The sequence below is a fragment of the Canis aureus genome, chromosome X, assembly GCF_053574225.1.
Source record: "Canis aureus isolate CA01 chromosome X, VMU_Caureus_v.1.0, whole genome shotgun sequence".
Classification (NCBI taxonomy): Eukaryota; Metazoa; Chordata; class Mammalia; order Carnivora; family Canidae; genus Canis; species Canis aureus.
Genome location: NC_135649.1, coordinates 52,548,265 through 52,571,514, shown reverse-complemented (window position 1 = coordinate 52,571,514; position 23,250 = coordinate 52,548,265). Strand labels below are relative to the sequence as shown.

The window sequence follows — 23,250 nt, the reverse complement described above, 5'->3', positions numbered from 1 at the left end:
GAAAAATTATTTGCTGATTAATTCATATATGCCAGGTACTATTTTAGGTGCTAGAAATATAGTATTTACAAAATAGCCCATGCCTTTATGGAACTCACATTCCAGTCAAAGGAGAGAGACAATAAGTGGAACAGATGATTACATAGTACAAAGCCAACTAGTGAGGTAGTAGAGTGCAGTAGTTATAAAAGGAATCTCTGGAGCTAGATTGCTGTACTTCATACCTGCTAGTTTACTGGCTCTTCGGCCTTATATAAATTGCTGCTCTTATTGTGCCTCAGTTTTCACACTTGCAAAATAGGAATATTAATAGTTCCTTTCTCAAAGAGTGTTGTGAGGACTAAATGAATCATTCCATGTAAAATTCTATGGACAGTGCCTGGCATATAGTGAGTATCAATAAGTAGTATCCATTATTATTATAGTAATAAGACTTTTGAAGAAACATAAAAAATGGTAAGGTGACAGATGAAAGAATGTAAAAATTAACATTATTCCAGGGAGTGATGTGGGGAAGGTACCTGCAGGCAGATTGTAACTGTGAAGCGGTCTAGCTCTAAACATTTCTCTAGGCTCATTATCCACTACTGTCCTCCTTTCCTTTGTTTGTCTGGATGATCTCTGTCTTCTGAAACCAAGGTTAGATTGCACCTTAACTAGAAAACTAAATGGATCCCCTTTACTACTAGAGTTGGCTACCTCTTTCTCTATGCTAATTCTATTTTTTATTACAAAGTATTACATTCAAATGTATGAGAGGGTTTAAGACATAATAGTTAAGATCTCAGGTTTTGGAGTCAGATACAAATGAGTTTGAATTACGAATCTGTCACTTACTGGTTGTTTTACTTTGAATATCACTAAAGCTCTCTAGACTTTGGTTTCTTCATTTGTAAATTGGGGATAATACATACTCTATACGGGATTTTAAAGAATTATTATTATTATTACTTAAAGATTTTATTTATTTATTCATAAGAAACAGAGAGAAAGAGAGAGAGGCAGAGACACAGGCAGAGGAAGAAGCAGGCTTCATACAGGAAGCCCGATGTGGGACTCGATCCTGGGACTCCAGTATCATGCCCTGGGCCGAAGGCAGGCACTAAACTGCTGGGCCACCCAGGGATCCCTGGATTTTAAAGACTTAAACAGGAAAATGTTTGCCTCAGGCAGTAAAAGATTTCAGTCTCAGTTCTATCACTAAGTTGTATAAATTTGGATAAGCCATTCTCAGAGCTTCATTTTCCTAATACACAAATAAAGGCAAAAGGACCTTTTCAATAGAGTTACTATGAGAATTAGAAATAATGTATATAAAGTGCCTGGAACATAGTAGACTCTCAAAATATGCTTGTCTACTTGAATTTGATTAGCAATTAGAGCTTTAAACAGTGAAATGTATTGCCTTCAGAAGCCATTAAGTTCCTTGTCACTGGAAGTGTTTACAGTAGGTGGCAGTATACTAGGGACATTGCAGAGGGGATTCCTGCAGTGCATAGAGGATGGATGCAGTCAGGACTTCCCAAACTTTGATCCTGGACCAGCTGCCCCATCCCCCATCAAGTCTAATTTAATAGATTTGGGATGAGAACCACTAATCTCGGTGACCACTACATTGTCTCCAACTCAAATGTTAATGGTTTTGTAAATCGGAGTTCAGTTCATAAGTCATGCACTTCATTGATTCCATCAAATGAGCCTCCCCCTACATTCTCCCTACCCAGGCTTCCACTATTCATACCCACACATATTATTAAATGGTTTTCTTAACTAAAATAACTCAAAGAAAAATTATTTTATCTTATTCATCCATCAAGTTAAACTAGAATCAAGCTATTAAGAGACATCCAAAGATTATAAGTTCTTTGTGTGTCATAGATTTAGTTGGCATTAACTCTGGAAAACAGTGTGGAGGTTCCTCAAGAATTTAAAAATAGAGCTACCCTATGACCCAGCAATTGCGCTACTCGGTATTTACCCCGAAGATACTGATGCAGTGAAATGCCGGGACACCTGCACCCCAATGTTCATAGCAGCAATGTCTACAATAACCAAACTGTGGAATGAGCCATGCTGCCCTTCAACAGATGAATGGAGAAAGAAGATGTGGTATATACATACATCTCAGTAATTATCATTAAAATACAATAGGGAAGATATTTGGGAGTCCTAGTTTTAGCTTCAGCTGTCTTCTACCAATAGTGAGAGTATGAGTGACAAATGAAAGCATCTAGAGATTCTCACACAAAGAGGTTAAATAGATTTGAGTAAGCATCACTGAGGCTTGATGGCATGGTATTCAGTGAAAAATTATAATTAAAGATAATCTGTTCAAAAATAGGTTTTAAAAGTCAAAAGTGTAAGATGTTGCAAAAATATAGAATGGAAAAATATCTATGAATTTAGAGGAAGAAGCATGGTGAGGTGAAACAACAAAATAACTAAATGGGAATCTCATACAACCTGTTTGGAAACAGGGAGGATACAGATGATACTTTCTAATCGTTTTCACAGAACTAGCACACTGGGAAGAAAAAATTAAGGGAGACTACAATTTCAAGAAATATGCCTGAAGTTTCAGTGTTCCCAAAGCAAAACATATGATAAATTTTGGCTTGTTTAATAATTGACCTCATAGGCAATTAAGGAAACAATGGAGAAAAGAGTTTCTCTGGAATTAGGATTGTCAAGAACACACATTGTTCACATACGTAGTATTTTGATTTCAGCAAAATATTTAACAAAAATGCTCTGATTATTTTATGGATAAGATGCTAAAATATGAATATGGATTGTACTATCCAAGTGATTTCTAAGAGCAAGACACTAACCAGAGTGTTATATTGATTCAAGGCAACACTTATTTCTGGAGGCAAAACAGTTACCTTTGAGTAGATTAAATAGCCATAAGTCATATGAGTTTCAGAAATACTTAAATGGATAAGCAAATAAATAGCTTTTATTCTTAGAAAACAAAACATTAAATGACATGGTGACTATTTCAACTAAGTATGCCTATCTAAAAAATAGACTTCAACCTACTAACTCAAAGAATAGCAGCATAAAATTTAGACAATCAAAATACAGCAGCAAAGAGCAAGATATAAAGATGTCAGACATTAGAAGAATTTTAAGGATGGCACTTACCTTCACAAATTCTTATTAGTCAAACACTTTTGAAAACAAGCAATTATCCTAACTCCTCAAGGGAAGTAGGTGATCTCATCCTTTATGTGGTCACTTTCAAAATTATGAACTTCTTATTGACTGAATATAAAGATTATTCTGGCAACTGCCTACACTAGCTACCAATGGGATAGATACTAACTGTGGAGCAAGAAGAAGAGTTTTAAGAGGATTTATCAAAATAATTGCAGGAGAATACTTTCATTTAAAAAATAAATTGGCATAATTAGAATAGAATCATTAATCTTTTCAAGTGGCTCTGTATATACTCTATCTTTGTTACCTTTAACAATCTGACATTCAGTTAAAATTCAATGCTTCCCTAACAGCGTGGAAAAATTCTGATTTACTCTTCCATTTAATTCTTAGCTTAATGGGAAATGATGCAGAATTAGTTACTTTTAGCAAGAAATTATCTCTCTTAACCTTGTTCAATTTTATCCACCCTCTGCAGCTAAACAATACAGAAAAAATGAGAAGACAGGTCGACTTGTCAAATTATAACCAAGAGTGTCTTTCCTTTAAGATAAAAAAATACTAAAAATTAAAGTGTAAGGAAACAAGTGTTGGAAGTGTTATAAAAACCTAGTGGGATTTGTCAGTTGTAATAAAACTCAGTATGCTTATAATGCCTTTTGTTTGAAAACCAAATATTTCCCTTTCTAATTTTTTAAAGATTTTATGCAATCTCTAACACCCAATGTGGGGCTCAAACTTACAAATAAATGTAAGCGTCACGTGTTCTACTAACTGAACCAGTCAGGAATCCCATGGAACCCAAATATTTCTTTATCAGTGGATACTTCTTCACAAAGACCTAAAAAGAGAATATAAACAAATACTTTTCATAATCATGATTCAAAATTCTTCAAAATAGATTCTTTAAAACCCTGATAGGATATGCATTTTCATGATTGGGGCATGCATGTCCATGTTAAAAGGAAAGGAAAACAAACTCTAAGGAGCTCTAATACCAAAACATGAAACTGGAAGGAAGCATTTCTAAAAACACTTTCCCAAGTAGAAGATTTCAAAACTTCACTTTTTCCATGAATATTTTCAAAGAGAAGTCCGTACTGTTGGACAGTAACTTTCTTTTCTCAGAATAATTCCATCTTGTTTGACTTTCCTCTCTTTTTTTTTCAGATTCCCTACTATATTTCCTTCATATGTCTTTTATACGTTAAGAACCAAGCCCAACAAAAGACATGAACAGAAATCTCACAGAGGAAGACATAGACATGGCCAACAAGCACATGAGAAAATGCTCCGCATCACTTGCCATCAGGGAAATACAAATCAAAACCACAATGAGATACCACCTCACACCAGTGAGAATGGGGAAAATGAACAAAGCAGGAAACAACAAATGTTCGAGAAGATGTGGAGAAAGGGGAACCCTCTTGCACTGTTGATGGGAATGTGAATTGGTGCAGCCAAACTGGAAAATTGTGTGGAGGTTCCTCAAAGAGTTAAAAATAGATCTGCCCTACGACCCAGCAATTGCACTGCTGGGGATTTACCCCAAAGATACAGATACAGTGAATCGCCAGGACACCTGCACCCCAATGTTTATAGCAGCAATGTTCACTATAGCCAAACTGTAGAAGGAGCCTCAGTGTCCTTCGAAAGATGAATGAATAAAGAAGATATGGTATATGTATACAGTGGAATATTACTCAACCATTAGAAATGAAAAATACCCACCACCATTTGCTTTGACGTGGATGGAATTTTCTCATGTGCTTGATGGCCATGTCTATGTTTTCCTCTGTGAAATTTCTGTTCATGTCTTTTGCCCATTTCATGATTGGATTGTGTGTTTCTTTGCTGTTGAGTTTCATAAGTTCTTTATAGATCTTGGATACTAGCCCTTTATCTGATACGTCATTTGCAAATATCTTCTCCCAATCTGTAGGTTGTCTTTGAGTTTTGTTGACAGTTTCTTTTGTTGTGCAGAAGGTTCTTGTCTTGATGAAGTCCCAATAGTTCATTTTGCTTTTGTTTCTCTTGCCTTCATGGATGTATCTTGCAAGAAGTTGCTGTGGCCAAGTTCAAAAAGGGTGTTGCCTGTGTTCTCCTCTGGGATTTTGATGGAATCTTGTCTTACATTTAGATATTTCATCCATTTTGAGTTTATTTTTGTGTATGGTGTAAGAGAATGGTCTAGTTTCATTCTTCTGAAAGTGGATGTCCAATTTTTCCAGCAGCATTTATTGAAGAGACTGTCTTTCTTCCAGTGGATAGTCTTTCCTGCTTTGTCGAATATTAGTTGACCATTAAGTTGAGGGTCCACTTCTGGATTCTCTATTCTGTTCCATTCGTCTATGTGCCTATTTTTGTTCCAGTACCACACTGTCTTGATGACAACAGATTTGTAGTACAATCTATAATCTGGCATTGTGATGCCCCCCAGCTATGATTTTTTTAAATATTCCCCTGGCTATTCAGGGTCTTTTCTGATTCCACACAAATCTTAAGATGATTTGTTCCAAATATCTGAAGAAAGTCCATGGTATTTTGATAGGGTTTGCACCATATGTGTAAATTGCCCTGGGTAACATTGACATTTTCACAATATTAATTCTTCCAATCCATGAGCATGGAATATTTTTCCCGGTTTTTGTGTCTTCCCCAATTTCTTTCAGAAGTGTTCTGTAGTGTTTAGGGTATAGATCCTTTCCCCCTTTGCTTAGGTTTATTCCTAGGTATCTTATGCTTTTGGGTGACATTGTAAATGGGATTGACTCCTTAATTTCTCTTTCTTCAGGCTCATTTTTAGTGTATAGAAATACCACTGACTTCTGGGCATTGATCTTGCCACACTGCCGAATTGCTGTATGAGTTCTAGCAATCTTGCGGGGGAGTCTTTTGTTTTTTTTATGGAAAGTATCATGTCATCTGCAAAGAGGAGGAGTTTGACTTCTTCTTTGCCAATTTGAATGCCTTAATTTCTTTTTGATGCCTGATTGCTGAGGCTTGGATTTCTAGTACTATGCTGAGTAGCAGTGGTACAAGTGGACATCCCTGTCTTGTTCCTGATCTTAGGGGAAAGGCTCCCAGTGTCTCCCCATTGAAAATGATATTTACTGTGGGCTTTTCATAGATGGCTTTTAAGACGCTGAAGAATGTTCCCCCTATCCCTACACTCCAAAGAGTTTTGATCAGGAATGGATGCTGTCTTTTGTCAAATGCTTTCTCTGCATCTATTGAGAGGATCATATGGTTCTTGTTTTTTCTCTTGCTGATATGATGAATCACATTGATTGTTTTACGAGTGTTGAACCAGCCTTGTGTCCCAGGGATAAATCCCACTTGGTCGTGGTGAATAATCTTCTTAATGTATTGTTGGATCCTATTGGCTGGTATCTTGTTGAGAATTTTTGCATCTGTTTTCATCAGGGATATTGCTCTATATTCCCTTTAGGGTGGAGTCTTTGTCTGCTTTTGGAATTAAGGTGATGCTGGCCTCATAGAACGAGTTTGGGAGTATTCCATCTCTTTCTATCTTCCTGAACAGCTTTAGTAGAATAGGTATGGTTTCTTCTTTAAACGTTTGATAGCATTTCCCTGGGAAGCCACCTGGCCCTGGACTTTTGTGTATGGGAGGTTTTTGATGACTGCTACAATTTCCTCCCTGGTTATCAGCCTGTTCAGATTTTCTATTTCTTCCTCTTTCAGTTTTGGTAGTTTGTGGTTTTCCAGAAATACATCCATTTCTTCTAGATTGCCTAATTTTTTGGTGTATATTGTTTTTAAAATCATTTGTATTTCCTTGGTATTGGTGGTGATCTCTCCTTTCTCATTCATGATTTCATTAATGTGAGTCTTTTCTCTCTTCTTTTTAATAAGGCTGGCTAATGGTTTATCCATCTGATTAATTCTTTCAAAGAAGCAACTCCTGGTTTTGTTGATCTGTTCCACTATTCTTCTGGTCTCTATTTCATTGAGTTCTGCTCGAATCTTAATTAACTGTGTTCTTCTGCTTTGTGTATGTTTTATTTGCTGTTCTTTCTCCAGTTCCTTTATGTACAAGGTTAGCTTTTGTATTTGAGTTCTTTCCAGTTTTTGGATGGATGCTGGTATTATGGTGCATTTCCCCCTCAGGACTGCTTTTGCTGTATCCCAAAGATTTTGAATGGTTGTATCTTCATTCTCACTAGTTTCCATGAATCTTTTTTAATTTTTCTCTAATTTCCCTCCTGACCCTTTCATCTTATAGCTGGATGGTCCTTAACCTCCACGTGTTTGAAATCCTTCCAAACTTCTTGCGATTTAGTTCCAGTTTCAAAGCATTATGGTCTGAAAATAAGCAGGGGATGATCCCAATCTTCTTTTATCAGTTGAGACCTGATTTGTGACCCAGTATGTGGTCTATTCTGGAGAAAGTTCCATGTGCACTTGAGAAGACTGTGTATTCAGTTGTGTTTGGATGTAAAGTTCAGTAAATATTTGTGAAATCTTTCTGGTCTAGTGTATCATTTAAAGTTCTTGTTTCTTTGGAGATGTTGTGCTTAGAAGATCTGTTGATTGTAGAAAGCACTGTGTTCAAGTCTTCAAGTATAAGTGTGTTATTATCTAAGTATGTCTTAACTTTGGTTATTAATTGATTGATATACTTGGCAGCTCCCACATTCGGGGCATAAATATTGATGATTGTTAGGTCCTCTTGTTGGATAGATTCTTTAAGTAGTATATAATGTCCCCCTTCATCTCTTACTACAGTTTTTGGGATAAACTTTAATGTATTTGATATATGAATGGCTACTCCTGTTTTCTTTTGAGGACCATTTGAATGGTAAGTGGTTCTCCTATCTTTTATTTTCAGGCTGTAGGTGTCCTCTTGTCTAAAATGAGTCTCTTGTAGACAGCAAATGCATGAGTCTTGCTTTTTTATACAGTCTGAAACCCTGCACCTTTTGATGGGGTCATTAAGCCCATTCACGTTCAGAGTTACTATTGAAGGATATGAATTTAGTGCCATCATGAACCTATTCAGTCCCTGTTTTGGTGGATTGTTCTCTTGAATCTCCTCTTTCTATTACAGAATCCCCCTTAGTATTTCTTGTAGAGCTGGTTTGGTGGTCACATATTCTTTTAGTTTCTGCCTATCTTGGAAGCTCTTTATCTCTCCTTCTATTCTGAATGAGAGTCTTGCTGGATAAAGTATTCTTGGCTGTATTTTCTTCTCATTTGGGACCCTAAATTTATCCTGCCAGCCTTTTCTGGCCTGCCAGGTCTCTGTGGAGAGGTCTGCCCTTAACATAATACTTCTCTCCATAAAGTTTAGGGATCGCTTGTCTCTTGTTGCTTTAATGATCTTCTCTTTATCTTTGGAATTCGTAAGTTTCACTCTTAAATGTGGTGGTGTTGAACTGTTTTTATTGATTTTAGGGGGTGGGGAATCTCTCTATCTCCAGATCTGAATGCTTGTTTCCCTTCCCAAGTTTGGGAAGTTCTCAGCTATGATTTGTTTAATATATATATATTTTTTAATTTTTTTTTATTCAGGATAGTCACACAGAGAGAGAGAGAGAGAGAGAGGCAGAGACATAGGCAGAGGGAGAAGCAGGCTCCATGCACCGAGAGCCCGATGTGAGATTCGATCCCGGGTCTGCCAGGATCGCACCCTGAGCCAAAGGCAGGCGCTAAACCACTGCGCCACCCAGGGATCCCCCTATGATTTGTTTAAATACACTTTCTGGTCCTCTGTCTCTTTCAGGGCCCTCTGCAACCCCAATTAAACGTAGATTTTTCCTTCTGAGGCTGTCATTTATTTCCCTTAACCTATCCTCATGATCTTTTAATTGTTTTTCTCTTTTTTCCTCAGCTTCCTTCCTTGCCATTAACTTGTTTTGTATGTCACTCACTTGTTCTTCTACTTCGTAAATCCTCGTCGTTAAGACCTCTAGTTTGTATTGCATCTCATTTAATTGATTTTTAATTTCTGCATGATTAGATCTAAATTATGCAGTCATGAAGTCTCTTGAATCCTTTATGCTTTTTTTCTAGAGTCACCGGTAGCTTTATGATTGTGCTTCTGAATTGGCTTTCTGACATTGAATTGTAATCCAAATTTTGTAACTCTGTGGGAGAGAGGACTGTTTCTGATTTTTTCTTTTGTGGTGTTTTTATCCTTCTAGTCATTTTGCTCAGTGCAGAGTGGCCACAAACAAGCTGTCCTGGAAAAAGTAGAAAAATATAGAAAAATAAAAAATAAAATGCGGGGGTAAACAACAGAAAATAAAAAATAAGGGGTAGTATCCTCTGATTCTATATACTGTAAATCCCTCGACTTCCCCTGGAAGTTTTCCCCGCTGCTTGGTCAATAACTTGCTTTTTCCCTGTCCTTCCAGCTTGTCTTCTGGGGGAGGGGTCTGCTGTGCTGATTCTTAGGTGTGTGGACCTTCGGGAGCTCCCCACCCCCATGCCAGGTACAGGGCTCAGTGTTATCTGTTTATCCTGTGAAACCCTTGCTCAGTCCCAGGTACAAGGTGACACCAGGAGGAACAACAACAGTGGTGGCAGCCACCCTCCCAGCCCTGGAGTCAGTTCCCACACTAACTACTGCAGTTCCCTGTCTGCAGGGGCCTGGATGCTCCGGGGGTGGGGTCCGCTGATCTGCACAGCTCGGGGCTCCCGGTGGTGATAGGAGTGTCCTCGCTCTCCTGTGTCTTCCCGGCCTCTGCCTGTCTCGGGGGGAGCGCTGATCCTGGGCTCTGTACCTCGGCGCCCTGGGCTCCAGGGCCTGCATTGCTGGAATCTCGCTCCCAGGGCAGCGCAGCCCCCTCCACTCAGAGCCACTGCCTGAGCCACCGCCCACACTGCTCCCCGGGCCCTTCCGGAGGCGCGCTGCTGCCCTTTAGGGAGCTCGGCCCACAGAGTATGGTGCGCTCTCCCCTGGGGCACAGTTCCTTTGTTAGTGCCCCTGGGAGCCTGAGGGCATCTGTCCCTCCTGGGATCATGCCTGAGTTCCCTGCGAGTGCCTTTCCATCCAGGAAGATTGGTAAAGTTCCTGCTTCTCCAGGACTGGGCTTTCCTGTCCTGGAAGTACTTGCCACCTGGCCTTAGCCCGGCTCCTCTCGGCTTGGGGAGGGGGAGGGAGAGGGGGGCTCCCCCTTGGATGCTCTTTTATTTCTTTATTTTTTCCATCTTCCTACCTTGATAGAAGTGTGAGCTCTTCTCACTGTAGCATTCCAGCTGTTCTCTCTTTAAGTCTCAGGCCGAATTCATAGGTTTTCAGGATGATTTGAAAGTTATCTAGGTAAGTTGGTGGGGACAGGTGACTTGGGGACCCTACTCTTCTGCCATCTTGCACCTTTCTTTGCTGCTGCAACATATTTAATACTATCTCTAGTTATTTGTTAAATTCTTTACCAATAACAAGGGAAATATCACCAAACAGAATATCTAGTTTCATAGATCTATGGACATTTCATTCTCTATGTTCTCCATCAACAAAAAGTAAGATACTGGATTTCAAGGTTTTACATAAGTCTTCTACTTCCTTACAGTCTTTGATAAGGCCTTGCACTTAGTATGATTCTTTGTCAATAAAATACACATGCTTAAGAGAGCTTAGCAGATTCTAGATATATTAGGAATTTATTAACCAACATTTCCTCTAATGTACTAACTGCCATCACGTTATCCTCTTATATCCCCCAGATTCAACTGTGCTTTTGGAAATCCTTAGCATCATTTTATCATGATGCTGAACTTTTCAGAGAACATTTTGGAGTTATCTGGGTAGAGACTGAAGGTTATTGAATTGGATCTTTTCACAAATGCTTTTATATGAGGGCAGACAGTGAGTAGTTGTTTCTGATCATTAGTTATGAACTTTCATAAGCCATGTTAACTAGGCTACAAAAATGCCAGTACTCATTTGACATCAGTCTGGTTTTAGCACCCAGGCCTCCTATTAGACATTGTAGCAGGGGATTCAAGTAGATATCATTGATAATAGGTTCATGGAGCAATTTGCAAAATTTGTCCTCAGTCTATATACTTGTATATCGAACAAATTTGATTAATTATATTAAGATAGGCATTGCCTATATAACTGGAACTTTGAGCTTATTGGGTTTCTGTTCTTTCAAAATACAAGCAAAAGCTATCAAAGTTGTATCTTAGTATTATGAATCAAGGTTCTTGATATGTTCCTTAAGAGAGGAAAAGACATGTGGGACAATGTCATCTTCACATCAGGTGACCAGAAACATCATCATTTTTATTATTCTTTGCTACTGTTTGTGTGAGAAATGGAACCTCAATCATAGTGTTCCCATAGATCTTGCTGTGTGCTCTGAGCCTTTAAGTTCTGCTGCCACTTTTTGTTAGTTTGTTTCAAGTTTTTATTTAAATCCCAGTTAACATATAGTGTAATATTTGTTGTCCTGATGTCACTTAAGCTTCAATAACCAAATATATTTTATCATCACAGACTTTGGACTAGAATTTTATTCATTCTATAAGGAACTTCATGAAAGTTACTATTTTACTTCAATTGTGATCACAAAAAGAGCAGGACTTGTATCTTCATGTACTGTTAATACAAGGGCATTCTTCATCAGATTCTGTATCCTAGTCACTAATGCCTTATTATCTTGAAAATAAGTTGCTTCATAGACTACTGGGAAAAGAAATTGCCTTTCAGATTCTTTTTTTTTTTTTAATTGCACAAAAATATGGAATGCTTCACGAATTTGCGTGTCATCCTTGCGCAGGGGCCATGCTAATCTTCTCTGTATCGTTCCAATTTTAGTATATGTGCTGCCGAAGCGAGCACGCCTTTCAGATTCTTTGTCAATGTTTACTTTAATTAGCTTTAATAGTCCAGGAGTGCTTTAGTTAACCAGTAACTTTATATCACTATTAGGATTTTCTTTCCTCTTTCCCAAGATTACAACAGTCAAAATCTCAATGTTTTTATCTTCTTGCTTCTCTGTATAGATATCTTGGCAGATGTAACAATATTGACTCTTTCATATGCTCCGTGCTGTTGGGTTTTGCCACACTGACTACCAGATGAAAAATGAATCCTTACTACTACTGGTTCACTGTGATCTCTGCACACGCATATCAGCCATCATTGTGAGAAAGAACTAAGCTGGTAAGTTTCTGTGCCCAAAGTCTGCAAAAATAGTTCTTGGCTCCTTCATCAAACATTAGCACTGATGGCAAGCCATTATGCTGGTGTCTTGATGTTTGGATCCTTAGATGGCAAAGAGATCTTGATCTGTAGACCACCTGCAGCCCTGCTAATCTGGCTCTTTCTTGAATTTTCTGGCTCTCTGGACAGTTCCAGAAAAATCTTTGGCAAGGTTTATCACCCCTCACTCCAGAAACTTCTATACATAAACTCAACTACAGAAGCTAACCTCACATCTAAAGGAACTGGAGAAAGAACAGCAAATAAAACCTACACCAAGCAGAAGAAGAGAGTTAATTATTAACTCTTTTTTTTCCCTCTTCCTTAAAAAACAGCCACTTCAAAAGATTTTCTTTAATATCATAAAATATTTTCATGGACAAGTGAGCTAGCAAACACACATACACCAATGTGCCTTCTGACAAGATCCCCCCTGACCTCCCCCCCCCACATCAAGGTGGACATGATATTGGAGAAATGAATACAGCAGATGATACAGAGAGAGAAAAATATCGATAAAAAGTATGGAATATAACATTGTGCTTGGTTATTTTCCTATGTCACAACAAAACAAAACGTTTCGGTGCAAACAGTTAATTTTTCCTCTTTTCCATTTAAGTCTGGTGGAGAAAAAAATACTTTTTCTATAATAAAATATGTGGTGTTTTTTTTACTTTTTTTAACATAACCTTTTTTTTTCTTTTTTGCAGAAAATAATTTTGTAAACTGTCACTTGGTGGGCGGGAAGGCTCGATGCCACGTGGGGTCCCAGCTGGCGCCCGGCTGGAGGCTGGGCAAGGAGACCTAACCCTTGAGAGGCGGGAGAGGGGGACAGCAGGGGCACAGGGCAGGGGTGCACAGCGGGCAATGAGGGCACCAGCCGGGGACGGGTTAGAGGTTGCTCTTGCTGTACAGCGCGGTGGAGAAGGACATGAAGTCCAGAGCACCTGGCTCGGCGTCGGGGCCCGTGTAGGGGGCCATCCGTGTGATGCAGTACTCAGCCTGGTCGGTGGCAGCTCTTGGAGCAGCTCGTCCACGGTGATGTAGTTCTCGTCCCCAGCCAGGATCTTGAACGAGGCCATGACTTGGTCGGCTGTGTCTGAGTCGGCCTTCTCCCGAGACATAAAGTTGATGAAGGCCTAGAACATCACTACCCCCAGGCGGTTGGAATCCACGATGCTCATGATGCGGGCAAATTCTGCCTCTCCCTGGGGGTCATTGCCAATATCATAACCCAAGCTGATGAGGCAGGCTTTGAACTCCTCGGGACCCAATGTGCAGGAGTGATCCCGGTCAAAGTGGTTGAAGGAGGCCCAACCACTGGGTGGGATGAAAGCATTCATTCATCTGCTCCTGGCTGATGCCCTTGGCATCTTGGGTCAGGATCTGATTCTCCACTTTGTTGATGATCCTGGCAATGTGATGAGGAGCTGCTCCAAGCCCACACGGATATGCTCCATGGTGTAGTTGGTGAGCTTGTTGTCAAAGATAAGTGCCTCCTGGATGAGCTGGTGATCACCTCTCGAGCTGGTCGATCTTGGGCTTGTAGTTGACGATGCTCTTCTCGTACTGTCGCAGGTGGCTGAGCTTTGACCACTAACTTGAAGTTAGTTCGAGCAGAACTCAATAAAATAGAGACAAGAAGAACTGCAGAACAGATCAACAAAACCAGGAGTTGGTTTTTTGAAAGACATAATAGATAAACAATTAGCCAGTCATTAAAAAGAAAAAAGACTCAAATTAATAAAATCATGAATGAAAGAGGAGACATCACAACTAATACCAAGGCAATACAAATGATTTTAAAAACCTATTATGAGCAGCTGTACACCAATAAATTAGGAAATCTAGAAGGAATGGACGCATTTCTGGAAAGCCACAAATTACCAAAGCTGGAACAGGAAGAAATAGAAAACCTGAATAGCCAAATAACCAGCGAGGAAATTGAAGCAATCATCAAAAACCTCCCAAGACACAAAAGTCCAGGGCCAGATGGCTTCCCAGGGGAATTCTACCAAACGTTTAAAGGAGAAATAATATCAATGCAACTAAAGCTGTTCTGAAGGACAAAAAGGGTCAGAATACTTCCAATCTCATTTCATGTGGCCAGAATCATCATTCCAAAACCAAAGACCGCACCAAAAAGGAGAACTATAGACCAATATTCCTGATGAACACAGATGCAAAAATTCTCAACAAGATACTAGCCAATAGGGATCCCTGGGTGGCGCAGTGGTTTGGCGCCTGCCTTTGGCCCAGGGCGCGGTCCTGGAGACCCGGGATCGAATCCCACGTCGGGCTGCCGGTGCATGGAGCCTGCTTCTCCCTCTGCCTATGTCTCTGCCTCTCTCTCTCTCTCTCTCTCTCTCTCTGTGACTGTCATAAATAAATAAAAATTAAAAAAAAAAAAAAAAGATACTAGCCAATAGGATCCAACAATACATTAGGAAGATTATTCACCATGACCAAGGATTTATCCCCAGGATGCAAGGTTGGTTCAACACTTGTAAAGCAATCAACGTGATAGATCATATCGGCAAGAGAAAAAACAAGAACCACAGGATCCTCTCAATAGATGCAGAGAAAGCATTTGACAAAATACAGCATCCATTCCTGATCAAAACTCTTCAGAGTATAGGGATAGAGGGAACATTCCTCAGCATCTTAAAAGCCATCTACAAAAAGCCCACAGCAAATATCATTCTCCATGGGGAAAAACTGAGAGCCTTTCCCCTAAGATCAGGAACACGACAGGGATGTCCACTCTCACCACTGCTATTCAATATAGTACTAGAAGTCCGAGCCTTGGCAATCAGACAACAAAAAGAAATTAAGGCATTCAAATTGACAAAAAAGGCAAACTCTCCCTCTTTGCAGATGACATGATACTGTACATTAGAAAACTCAAAAGACTCCACCCCAAGATTGCTAGAACTCATACAGCAATTCGGCAGTGTGGCAGCATACAAAATCAATGCCCAGAAATTAGTGGCATTTCTATACACTAACAATGAGACTGAAGAAAGAGAAATTAAGGAATCAATCCCATTTACAATTGTACCCAAAAGCAGAAGATACCTAGGAATAAACCTAACCAAAGAGGTAAAGAATCTATAATCTAAAAACTACAGAATACTTCTGAAAGAAATTGAGGAAGACACAAAGAGATGGAAAAACTTTCCATGTTCATGGACTGGAAGATTTAATATTGTGAAAATGTCTATGCTACCAAGGGCAATTTACACGTTCAATGCAATCCTTATTAAATTCCCTGGTCTTTCTTCAGTGAGTTGGAACAAATCATCTTTAAGATTTGTGTGGAATTAAAAAAGACCCCAAATATCCAGGGGAATACTGAAAAATAAAACCAAAGCTTGGGGAATCAGAATGCCAATTTCAAGTTGTATTACAAAGCTGTGATCATCAAGACAGTGTGGTACTGGCACAAAAGGGGACACATAGATCAGTGAAACAGAATAGAGAACCCAGAAATGGGCCCTCAACTCTATGATCAACTAATATTCAACAAAGCAGGTAAGAATATCCACTGGAAAAAGACAGTCTCTTCAATAAATGGTGCTAGGAAAATTGGACATCCACATGCAGAAGAATGAAACCGGACCATTCTCTTACACCATACACAAAGATAAATTCAAAATGGATGAAAGATCTAAATGTGAGACAAGAATCCATCAAAATCCTAGAGGACAACACAGGCAACACCCTTTTTGAAATTGGCCACAGCAACTTCTTGCAAGATTCATCTATGAAGGCAAGGGAAACAAAAGCCAAAATGAACTATTGGGACACAATAAAGATAAAACCCTTCTTAATAGCAAGAGACACAGTCAACAAAACTAAAAGACAACCTACAGAATGGGAGAAGACATTTGAAAATAACATATCAGATAAGGGGCTAGTATCCAAGATCTATAAAGAACTTATTAAACTCAACAGCAAAGAAACAACCAATCCAATCATGAAATGGGCAAGAGATATGAGAAGAAATGTCACCAAAGAAGGCATACACATGGCCTCAAGCACTTGAGAAAATGCTCCACATCAGTGGCGATCAGGGAAATACAAATCAAAACCACAATGAGATACCACCTCATAGCAGTGAGAATGGTGAAAATTAACACACGGAAAATAACAAATGTTGGAGAGGATGTCGAGAAAGGCGAACCCTCTTGTCCTGTTGGTGGGAATGTGAACTGGACATTCCAGAGAATGTCTATATGGAGACTATAGAGAACTGTGTGGAGGTTCCTCAAAGAGTTAATAATAGGACTGCCCTACGACCCCAGCAATTGCACTGCTGGGGATTTACCCCAAAGATACAGATGCAGTGAAAAACCAAGACACCTGTACCCCAATGTTTATAGCAGCAATGTGCACAATAGCCAAACTGTGGAAGGAGCCTCAGTGTCCATCGAAAGATGAATGGATATATATATATATATAGAATATATATATATATATTCTATATATATATATATAGAATAATAGTCATTAGAAACGACGATACCTACCATTTGTTTTGACATGGATCGAACTGGGGAGTGTTAAGCTGAGTGAAGTAAGTCAGTCAGAGGACAATCATTATATGGTTTCACTAATATGGGGAATATAAAAAATAATGAAAGAGATTAAAGGGGAAAGGAGAGAAACTGAGTGGGAAAACTCAGTTTGACAAAACATGAAGGACTTCTAACTCTGAGAAATGAACAAGATGTAGTGGAAGGGGAGGTGGGCAGGGGAATGGTGTGATTGGCTGATGGGCACTGAGGGGGGCACTTGACGGGATGAGCACTGGGTGTTTTAGTATATGCTGGGAAATCGAACTCCAATAAAAAACATACATTAAAAAATAAATAAAATACATAAAAATATTTAAATAAAAGAATATTCTGAGACAAAATTGGAAAATACATTGGTTGTGAAAAGGAATATGTGTAAAAGAGGAATTTATTAAGTTCAAAATAAACAAACATTTGGTTTCCTAAAAAAAAAAAATGGTTTCCTATCTAAAGAATAGCTTTATTTCTGAAACTCTTGCCAGTCTCTTTTAGAAACAAAATATCACCAGCATACATTTTGGTAGTTTAAGAGACTACAGGGGCTCCAAGGGTGTTTGCCATAAATCACTAAATTAGTTTTAACCAGATTTGGACAAGTATTTTGCAAAATATATGGCTTTTCAAATAAATTTTCTGTGTTCAAGGAAACAATTTATGCCCTCTTAAATCCAAAGTGTCACCATCAGAAACATCTTAATATTCATTGAGAGCCCGTTGGGTCCCTAGCACTGACCAAGTTCTAGAGTAAGTACCTTCACATTATTGATGGATTATAATCTCACAGCTGAGACATTCACTTTTAAGTTTAAAAAAATTGTGTCTCTTTGCTATCATGAAATATAGCAGAATTTTGGTTTTATAGTAATATGTGTTAAGTAAATAGAATGAAATGACCCCTGGGCACATATCTGCTGCTGCAAACTAAGAAACTGCCTTATAGGATACCTGCTTGAATGAACCCCTAATCCTTGCAGCCAGAGAAAGATCCTTATGATCATTAAGTTGGATTGACCAACACTTCCTTGAGATAATGACAGGGGTTTCTACAGAGTACCTACAGCCACAATGTATTTAGAAGTGAATACTTTTATACAGGTATATTATTTCCAACACCTGACATTGTCTTTGAATAACAGACATACATAGTTAATTTTCAAAAGAGGAAGATGTAATCCAGTGGTTAAATAATTCCCACATCCAACTGCAGAATATTTATCTGTGTTATCTCTTTTACCGGATACTTCAGGGATAGATTATTTCTGAAGAGCTTCAGAGTCAGATGGTTATATAAGACACACCCCAATGTTTGGGGATCAATTTAAGTGTGTTTTAAAAGTCCAAATGCAAAATATGACTCCTAGCAAGTCTTAATACTTCTGCCAGTAAAAGTTGCTGAACCTCTCAAGCAGCAATGTGTTATTTTGATCTCTTTCCACTGCCCCTCAGTTATTCTCTGGTCTCTTGTTACTAAAAGATAATCACTTCCGGAATAAATTAAGTCACTTAGAGATTGTTTTTAAATTTGTTATGACAAGAAGTGCACTCAAAATTATGACAATAAATTAAAACAGCCTTGATTTACAAGTCAGATGAGTTGGAGTATAGATTGAATAGATATAAAGAACACCATCATTTCTGACCTGAGATTGACTCCCTTGTTCTCAGTTGTTAATCTCCATCATGAGTCTTTCTGGATTCTGGGTAGCATAATTACCTGACCAGATCTTTTGAATACTCAGTTACTTGCTTTCAAAAACACATTATGGGGCAGCCCGGGTGGCTCAGCGGTTTAGCGCCGCCTTCAGCCCAGGGTGTGATCCTGGAGACCCGGGATCGAGTCCCACATCGGACTCCCTGCATGGAGCCTGCTTCTCCCTCTGCCTGTGTCTCTGCCTCTCTCTCTCTCTGTGTCTCTCATGAATAAATAAATAAAATCTTAAAAAACAAAAACAAAAACAAAAACAAATTATGTCATCCTTCAACTCTCTTGGCATTCCTTTCTTTTATGAAAGAATTTTATTACAATGGTTTTGTGCCTTCTTTGCATGATTTGAAGAAAAAAATGATCATCTGGTAGAATACTCTTCAATAACAACCAAACCTGTTACTATAGACTGAATATTTATGTCCCCCCAAAATTTATATGTTTAAATCCAATTCCCAATGTGATGGTATTAAGATGGGGGTCTTTGGGAGGTGATTAGGTCCTGAGGTTCGAATACTCATGAATGGGATTAGTGTCCTTAATAAGAGACCCCAGATATCTCCCTTGCCCTTTCCACCTTGTGGGGACACAACAAAAAGATAGCAATCTACGAATCAGGAAGTGGGTCTTCATCATACTTCAAATCTGCTGGCAGCTTAATCTTAAACTTCCAGCCTCCAGAACCGTGTCACAGAAGTTTCTATCATGCATTATTCTGTTTTAACAATGTGAGATATTCTGTTACAGCATCTTGAAGAGACGAAGACACATGTTGATTTGAAATTCTGTCTTCTGTGATGCAAATAATTCATTTCTGTGCTATTACTGCATTTTTCACATGAAAACCTTATCTATTTTTCACATGTAAAATTATCTGAAGAGTTTAGTTTACTTCACTCCAGAGCCCTACACTTGTTACTTTGTTCACAATGCAGGGAGCTGCACAGACAATGAACACTTGGGTGAGTGTTGGGAGAGTGCTTAGTAGGTGACTCACAATTGTAGTCTGAAGTATTGTTTAAATGGTAGTAGTATCTAATTACTAATGGAGTCACCTTAGTAATTAGAAGACACTCTTAGAAACCTGTGATCTTTTAGTATCTGAAACTTGAAAAAAAAAGTGATGATTTTAACTCCTCCATGATTAGGAGTTTGTTTTCCCAAACAGGACACTATTAGAATATTGGATGTAGAATAAAAATTGATTAACAGAACATGAGAGACTCCTAACTCTGGGAACTGAACTAGGGGTGGTAGAAAGGGAGGTGGGTGGGGGGTAGGGGGTGACTGGGTGACAGGCACTGAGGGAGCACTTGATGGGATGAACACTGGGTGTTATTCTATATGTTGGCAAATTGAACACCAATAAAAATAAATTTATTTAAAAATGGGTTAAAGATGAGGGAGCTAGGAAGAATGAAAAAAGTGTGACATTCTTGAATGAAGTATGTGATAAAGCCGGATATTCCAGATTTAAGCCAGTAGAGTGTCAGATAAATCAAGCAAAATAAAACTTGGCAACATTCTTAAAAATATCTTTGCAACATTTCAGAATAGAAAGAAACATCTCTAAGTACAAGTATAGTATTCTTTCATAGTTACACAGATATGCTGATATTATCTTTATTTTTTACTTACCTAAATTTTTTATTGTGGTAAGAAACTTAAACTGAGATCTACCTTTTTAACAAATTTTTAAATGCACAGTATAGTATTGCTATCTACAGGTATAGTGTTGTATAGCACATCTCTAGGACTAATTCATCTTGCCTAACTGGAATTCTATATGGTTGATTAGCAGCTCACCATTTTCCCCTCCCTTCAGTCTTTGACAACCACTACTTGACTCTCTATTTCTATGAGTTTGGCTCCTTTATAGATATCTCATCTAAGTAGAATCATTCAGTATTTGTCCTTCTGTGATTGGCTTATTTTGTGTGGCATAGGGTCTTTTAGATTTATCATATCTGTCATATGGGATAGGATTTCCTTCTTTTTTAAGACTTAATATAACACTGTGACTTACCATATTAATTGTTACATGGGTTTTTCAAATTTATATAGTTACTAAAATATTGAACATGGAGAAAAACAATAAATCTAATTGAGAGGTGTAAGATCTGATCCAACCAGCCAGCCCAGTCAATCAGCTATTGAAAAAATATGCATTCAGCATCTGCTATATGTTAAACACCATCAAAAGTACAAGGGTATATAAATTATTGATCCCACACTCAAGAAATTCACAGTCAAATATAGACAACAAAATATGGACATTAATAGAAAATAATGAGACCACTCATTAATTTATACTAATTCGTGACCCACATCTATCTAGAAAGGAATTGAGAGGACTTATAATATGACAAAGAGAATAGTAAACTAGAAAAAGATATAAACCAAGGCGAGAAGGACAACGTATGTATATTAATTATAAAAATAAATAAAATTGTGGTAATTGAAGTACAATGGTGTCTCTGAGCTTCCAGAAAACCAGAACAAAACAAGATAAAAGTTATGAAAAGTAGGACCTATATCAAATCCATATCAATACTCAGTAAAGACAGTTTCCAATAATGCTAGTTTCTATCAGGCAATTCATTGGATGGTGCAATGAAAAATTAATACTTTTAAGATAGATGCAGAATATTTCATAATTTTGGGGAGCCTGTGTGGCTAGTCAGTTGAATGCCTGACTCTTAATTTTGGCTAAGGTTATAATCTCATGGTTGTGGAATCAAGCTGTGTGTGGGGCTCCATGTTTAGTGTAGAGTCTCCTTGAGATTCTCTCTCTCTCTCTCTGTCTCTGCCCTTCCCCCTCATGCTCTTTCCATCTTTCTCTATCTCAAAATAAATGAAATCTTTAAAAAAAGAATATTTCATAATTGTTAATAAAAGATGAAAGGGCAAAATACAAGGGTAATCTTGTGAAGGGAATTTTAGATGGGAGTAGATTAAAGTAGTTGAAGCACAGTTTTCTGCAGTCTCAATAATAAAAGTATAGAACTTATAGCAATAATTCCAAGATACTGGCCTGTAGACTGGTGATTATCATGCTTCTGTTTTTACTAATGCATGGAAAATGGGGAAATAAATAAAATATTGAGTTTTAAACAATGCTTACTTTGTTTAATTTAATGGTCTTTTATTCTGAGATTATTTCTTCCTTCATTACATGTTACTGGATATTCTATTTTTTAAAAGTAAGGTGGAAAATTTAAAATGAAAAAGATAACCTGAGATTGTACTTAACATAGAAGATAGTGTTTTGAAGAGAAATCTAATTTAAAAAAATCTAACTCCAGTATCCCAGGCTTCATTAGCTTGTAACTAAAACAAAATCCTTGCCATAGCCAAACTGTTATATCATGAACTCATTTAATCAATTCCATACCCCAAAATATCCTCGAGTTTTAGTATATTGTCTCACATGTGTTTCATAATGCATTCTTTCAGATTTTCTCTTTTGTGCTCCATGTTTTGAAACTATAGGGCTATCTCATTAGCTAGTAACTATTTTAAATTTGATACTCTCTTAAGTTATTGCACACATAGTCCTACCCACCAGCCTCTGAGGAGGAAGACAGCTCTCTCCTTAAATAAGAATTACCTCCTCATAGGGTCGTTGAAGGCAATCATTGAAAAAAAATGCACATAAAGCACTTAGAAGGGGGCAGGCACATGGTAAGCACTCAATAAATGGTACTGACAGTTATATTTATCTTTGGTCTTTACTAGCATGGCCCTTATGATAGATGGTATCATTCCCAATTATTCACTCTCTCCGTAAGAGGGTTATATATTCTCATCTGTGGCCATGTGACTTGCAGTGTTTTCATGCAGAGTATATACCTCATTGATTTGCAGCTTGACCTTGTGACTTTTTTAGTCAATAAGGTATGAATGAAATATGTGCTATATCTGAGCTGAAGCTTTCAGAGACTTAAATAGAAATCGCTATTTCAGTTTAGATCCCATAATGAAAAAATACAAATTGCAGAGCCAGAGCTGACCCACAGTTACTGACTGGGAATTAAAACAAACAAACAAAAATTATTGGTTGTTAAAGCAATAAAATTTATTTTTACCTTAGTATAGCCTCAAACAAGCTGATACATATCTTCATATGTATTTTCAGTTACTGTAAATACAGAATCTTTAGTTACTATAAATACACAAGTTACTTTCTCATATCTTCTTCAATTATTGTACATATACCAGCTCCTGATTGTTCATCCTATTTTTTACTCTTGCTTTGTAATTCCTTCTTGCTTTCAGTTCCATTAAACTATGACAGCTAAACTATTATTTGTTTAACTTAAATTTTCCTAAGTGTGGAACACATACTACTGGTATGACACAGGCACATATGTGATTTATAATGAGAAAATTAAACTCTTTTCTATTCTCATTTCGTTTTTCCAATTACTTTAATGAAAATTCTCAGTTTGGGGCAAGTTTGTTGCTAGCAACTCTCAAACAGTTGCTAATGTCCCTTCAGAAAAATACAAAAAAGTGATCTTTGAACTAGGTGACTAGAACTAGCAACATTATGTAGTTGGAATATAATAATATTATTTAATCCATATTGTATTAATTATATGGTCACTTATATTAATAACAAG

General features: G+C 37.9%; 1 non-coding gene across 1 annotated transcript; it reads right to left on the bottom strand.

The window, feature by feature from the left end:
- Window positions 1-11,870: 11,870 nt before the first annotated feature.
- LOC144309367 (U6 spliceosomal RNA) lies at window positions 11,871-11,977 on the bottom strand. Its single transcript, XR_013375384.1, has one exon. It is a non-coding gene; the product is annotated as a U6 spliceosomal RNA (small nuclear RNA).
- Window positions 11,978-23,250: the final 11,273 nt, after the last annotated feature.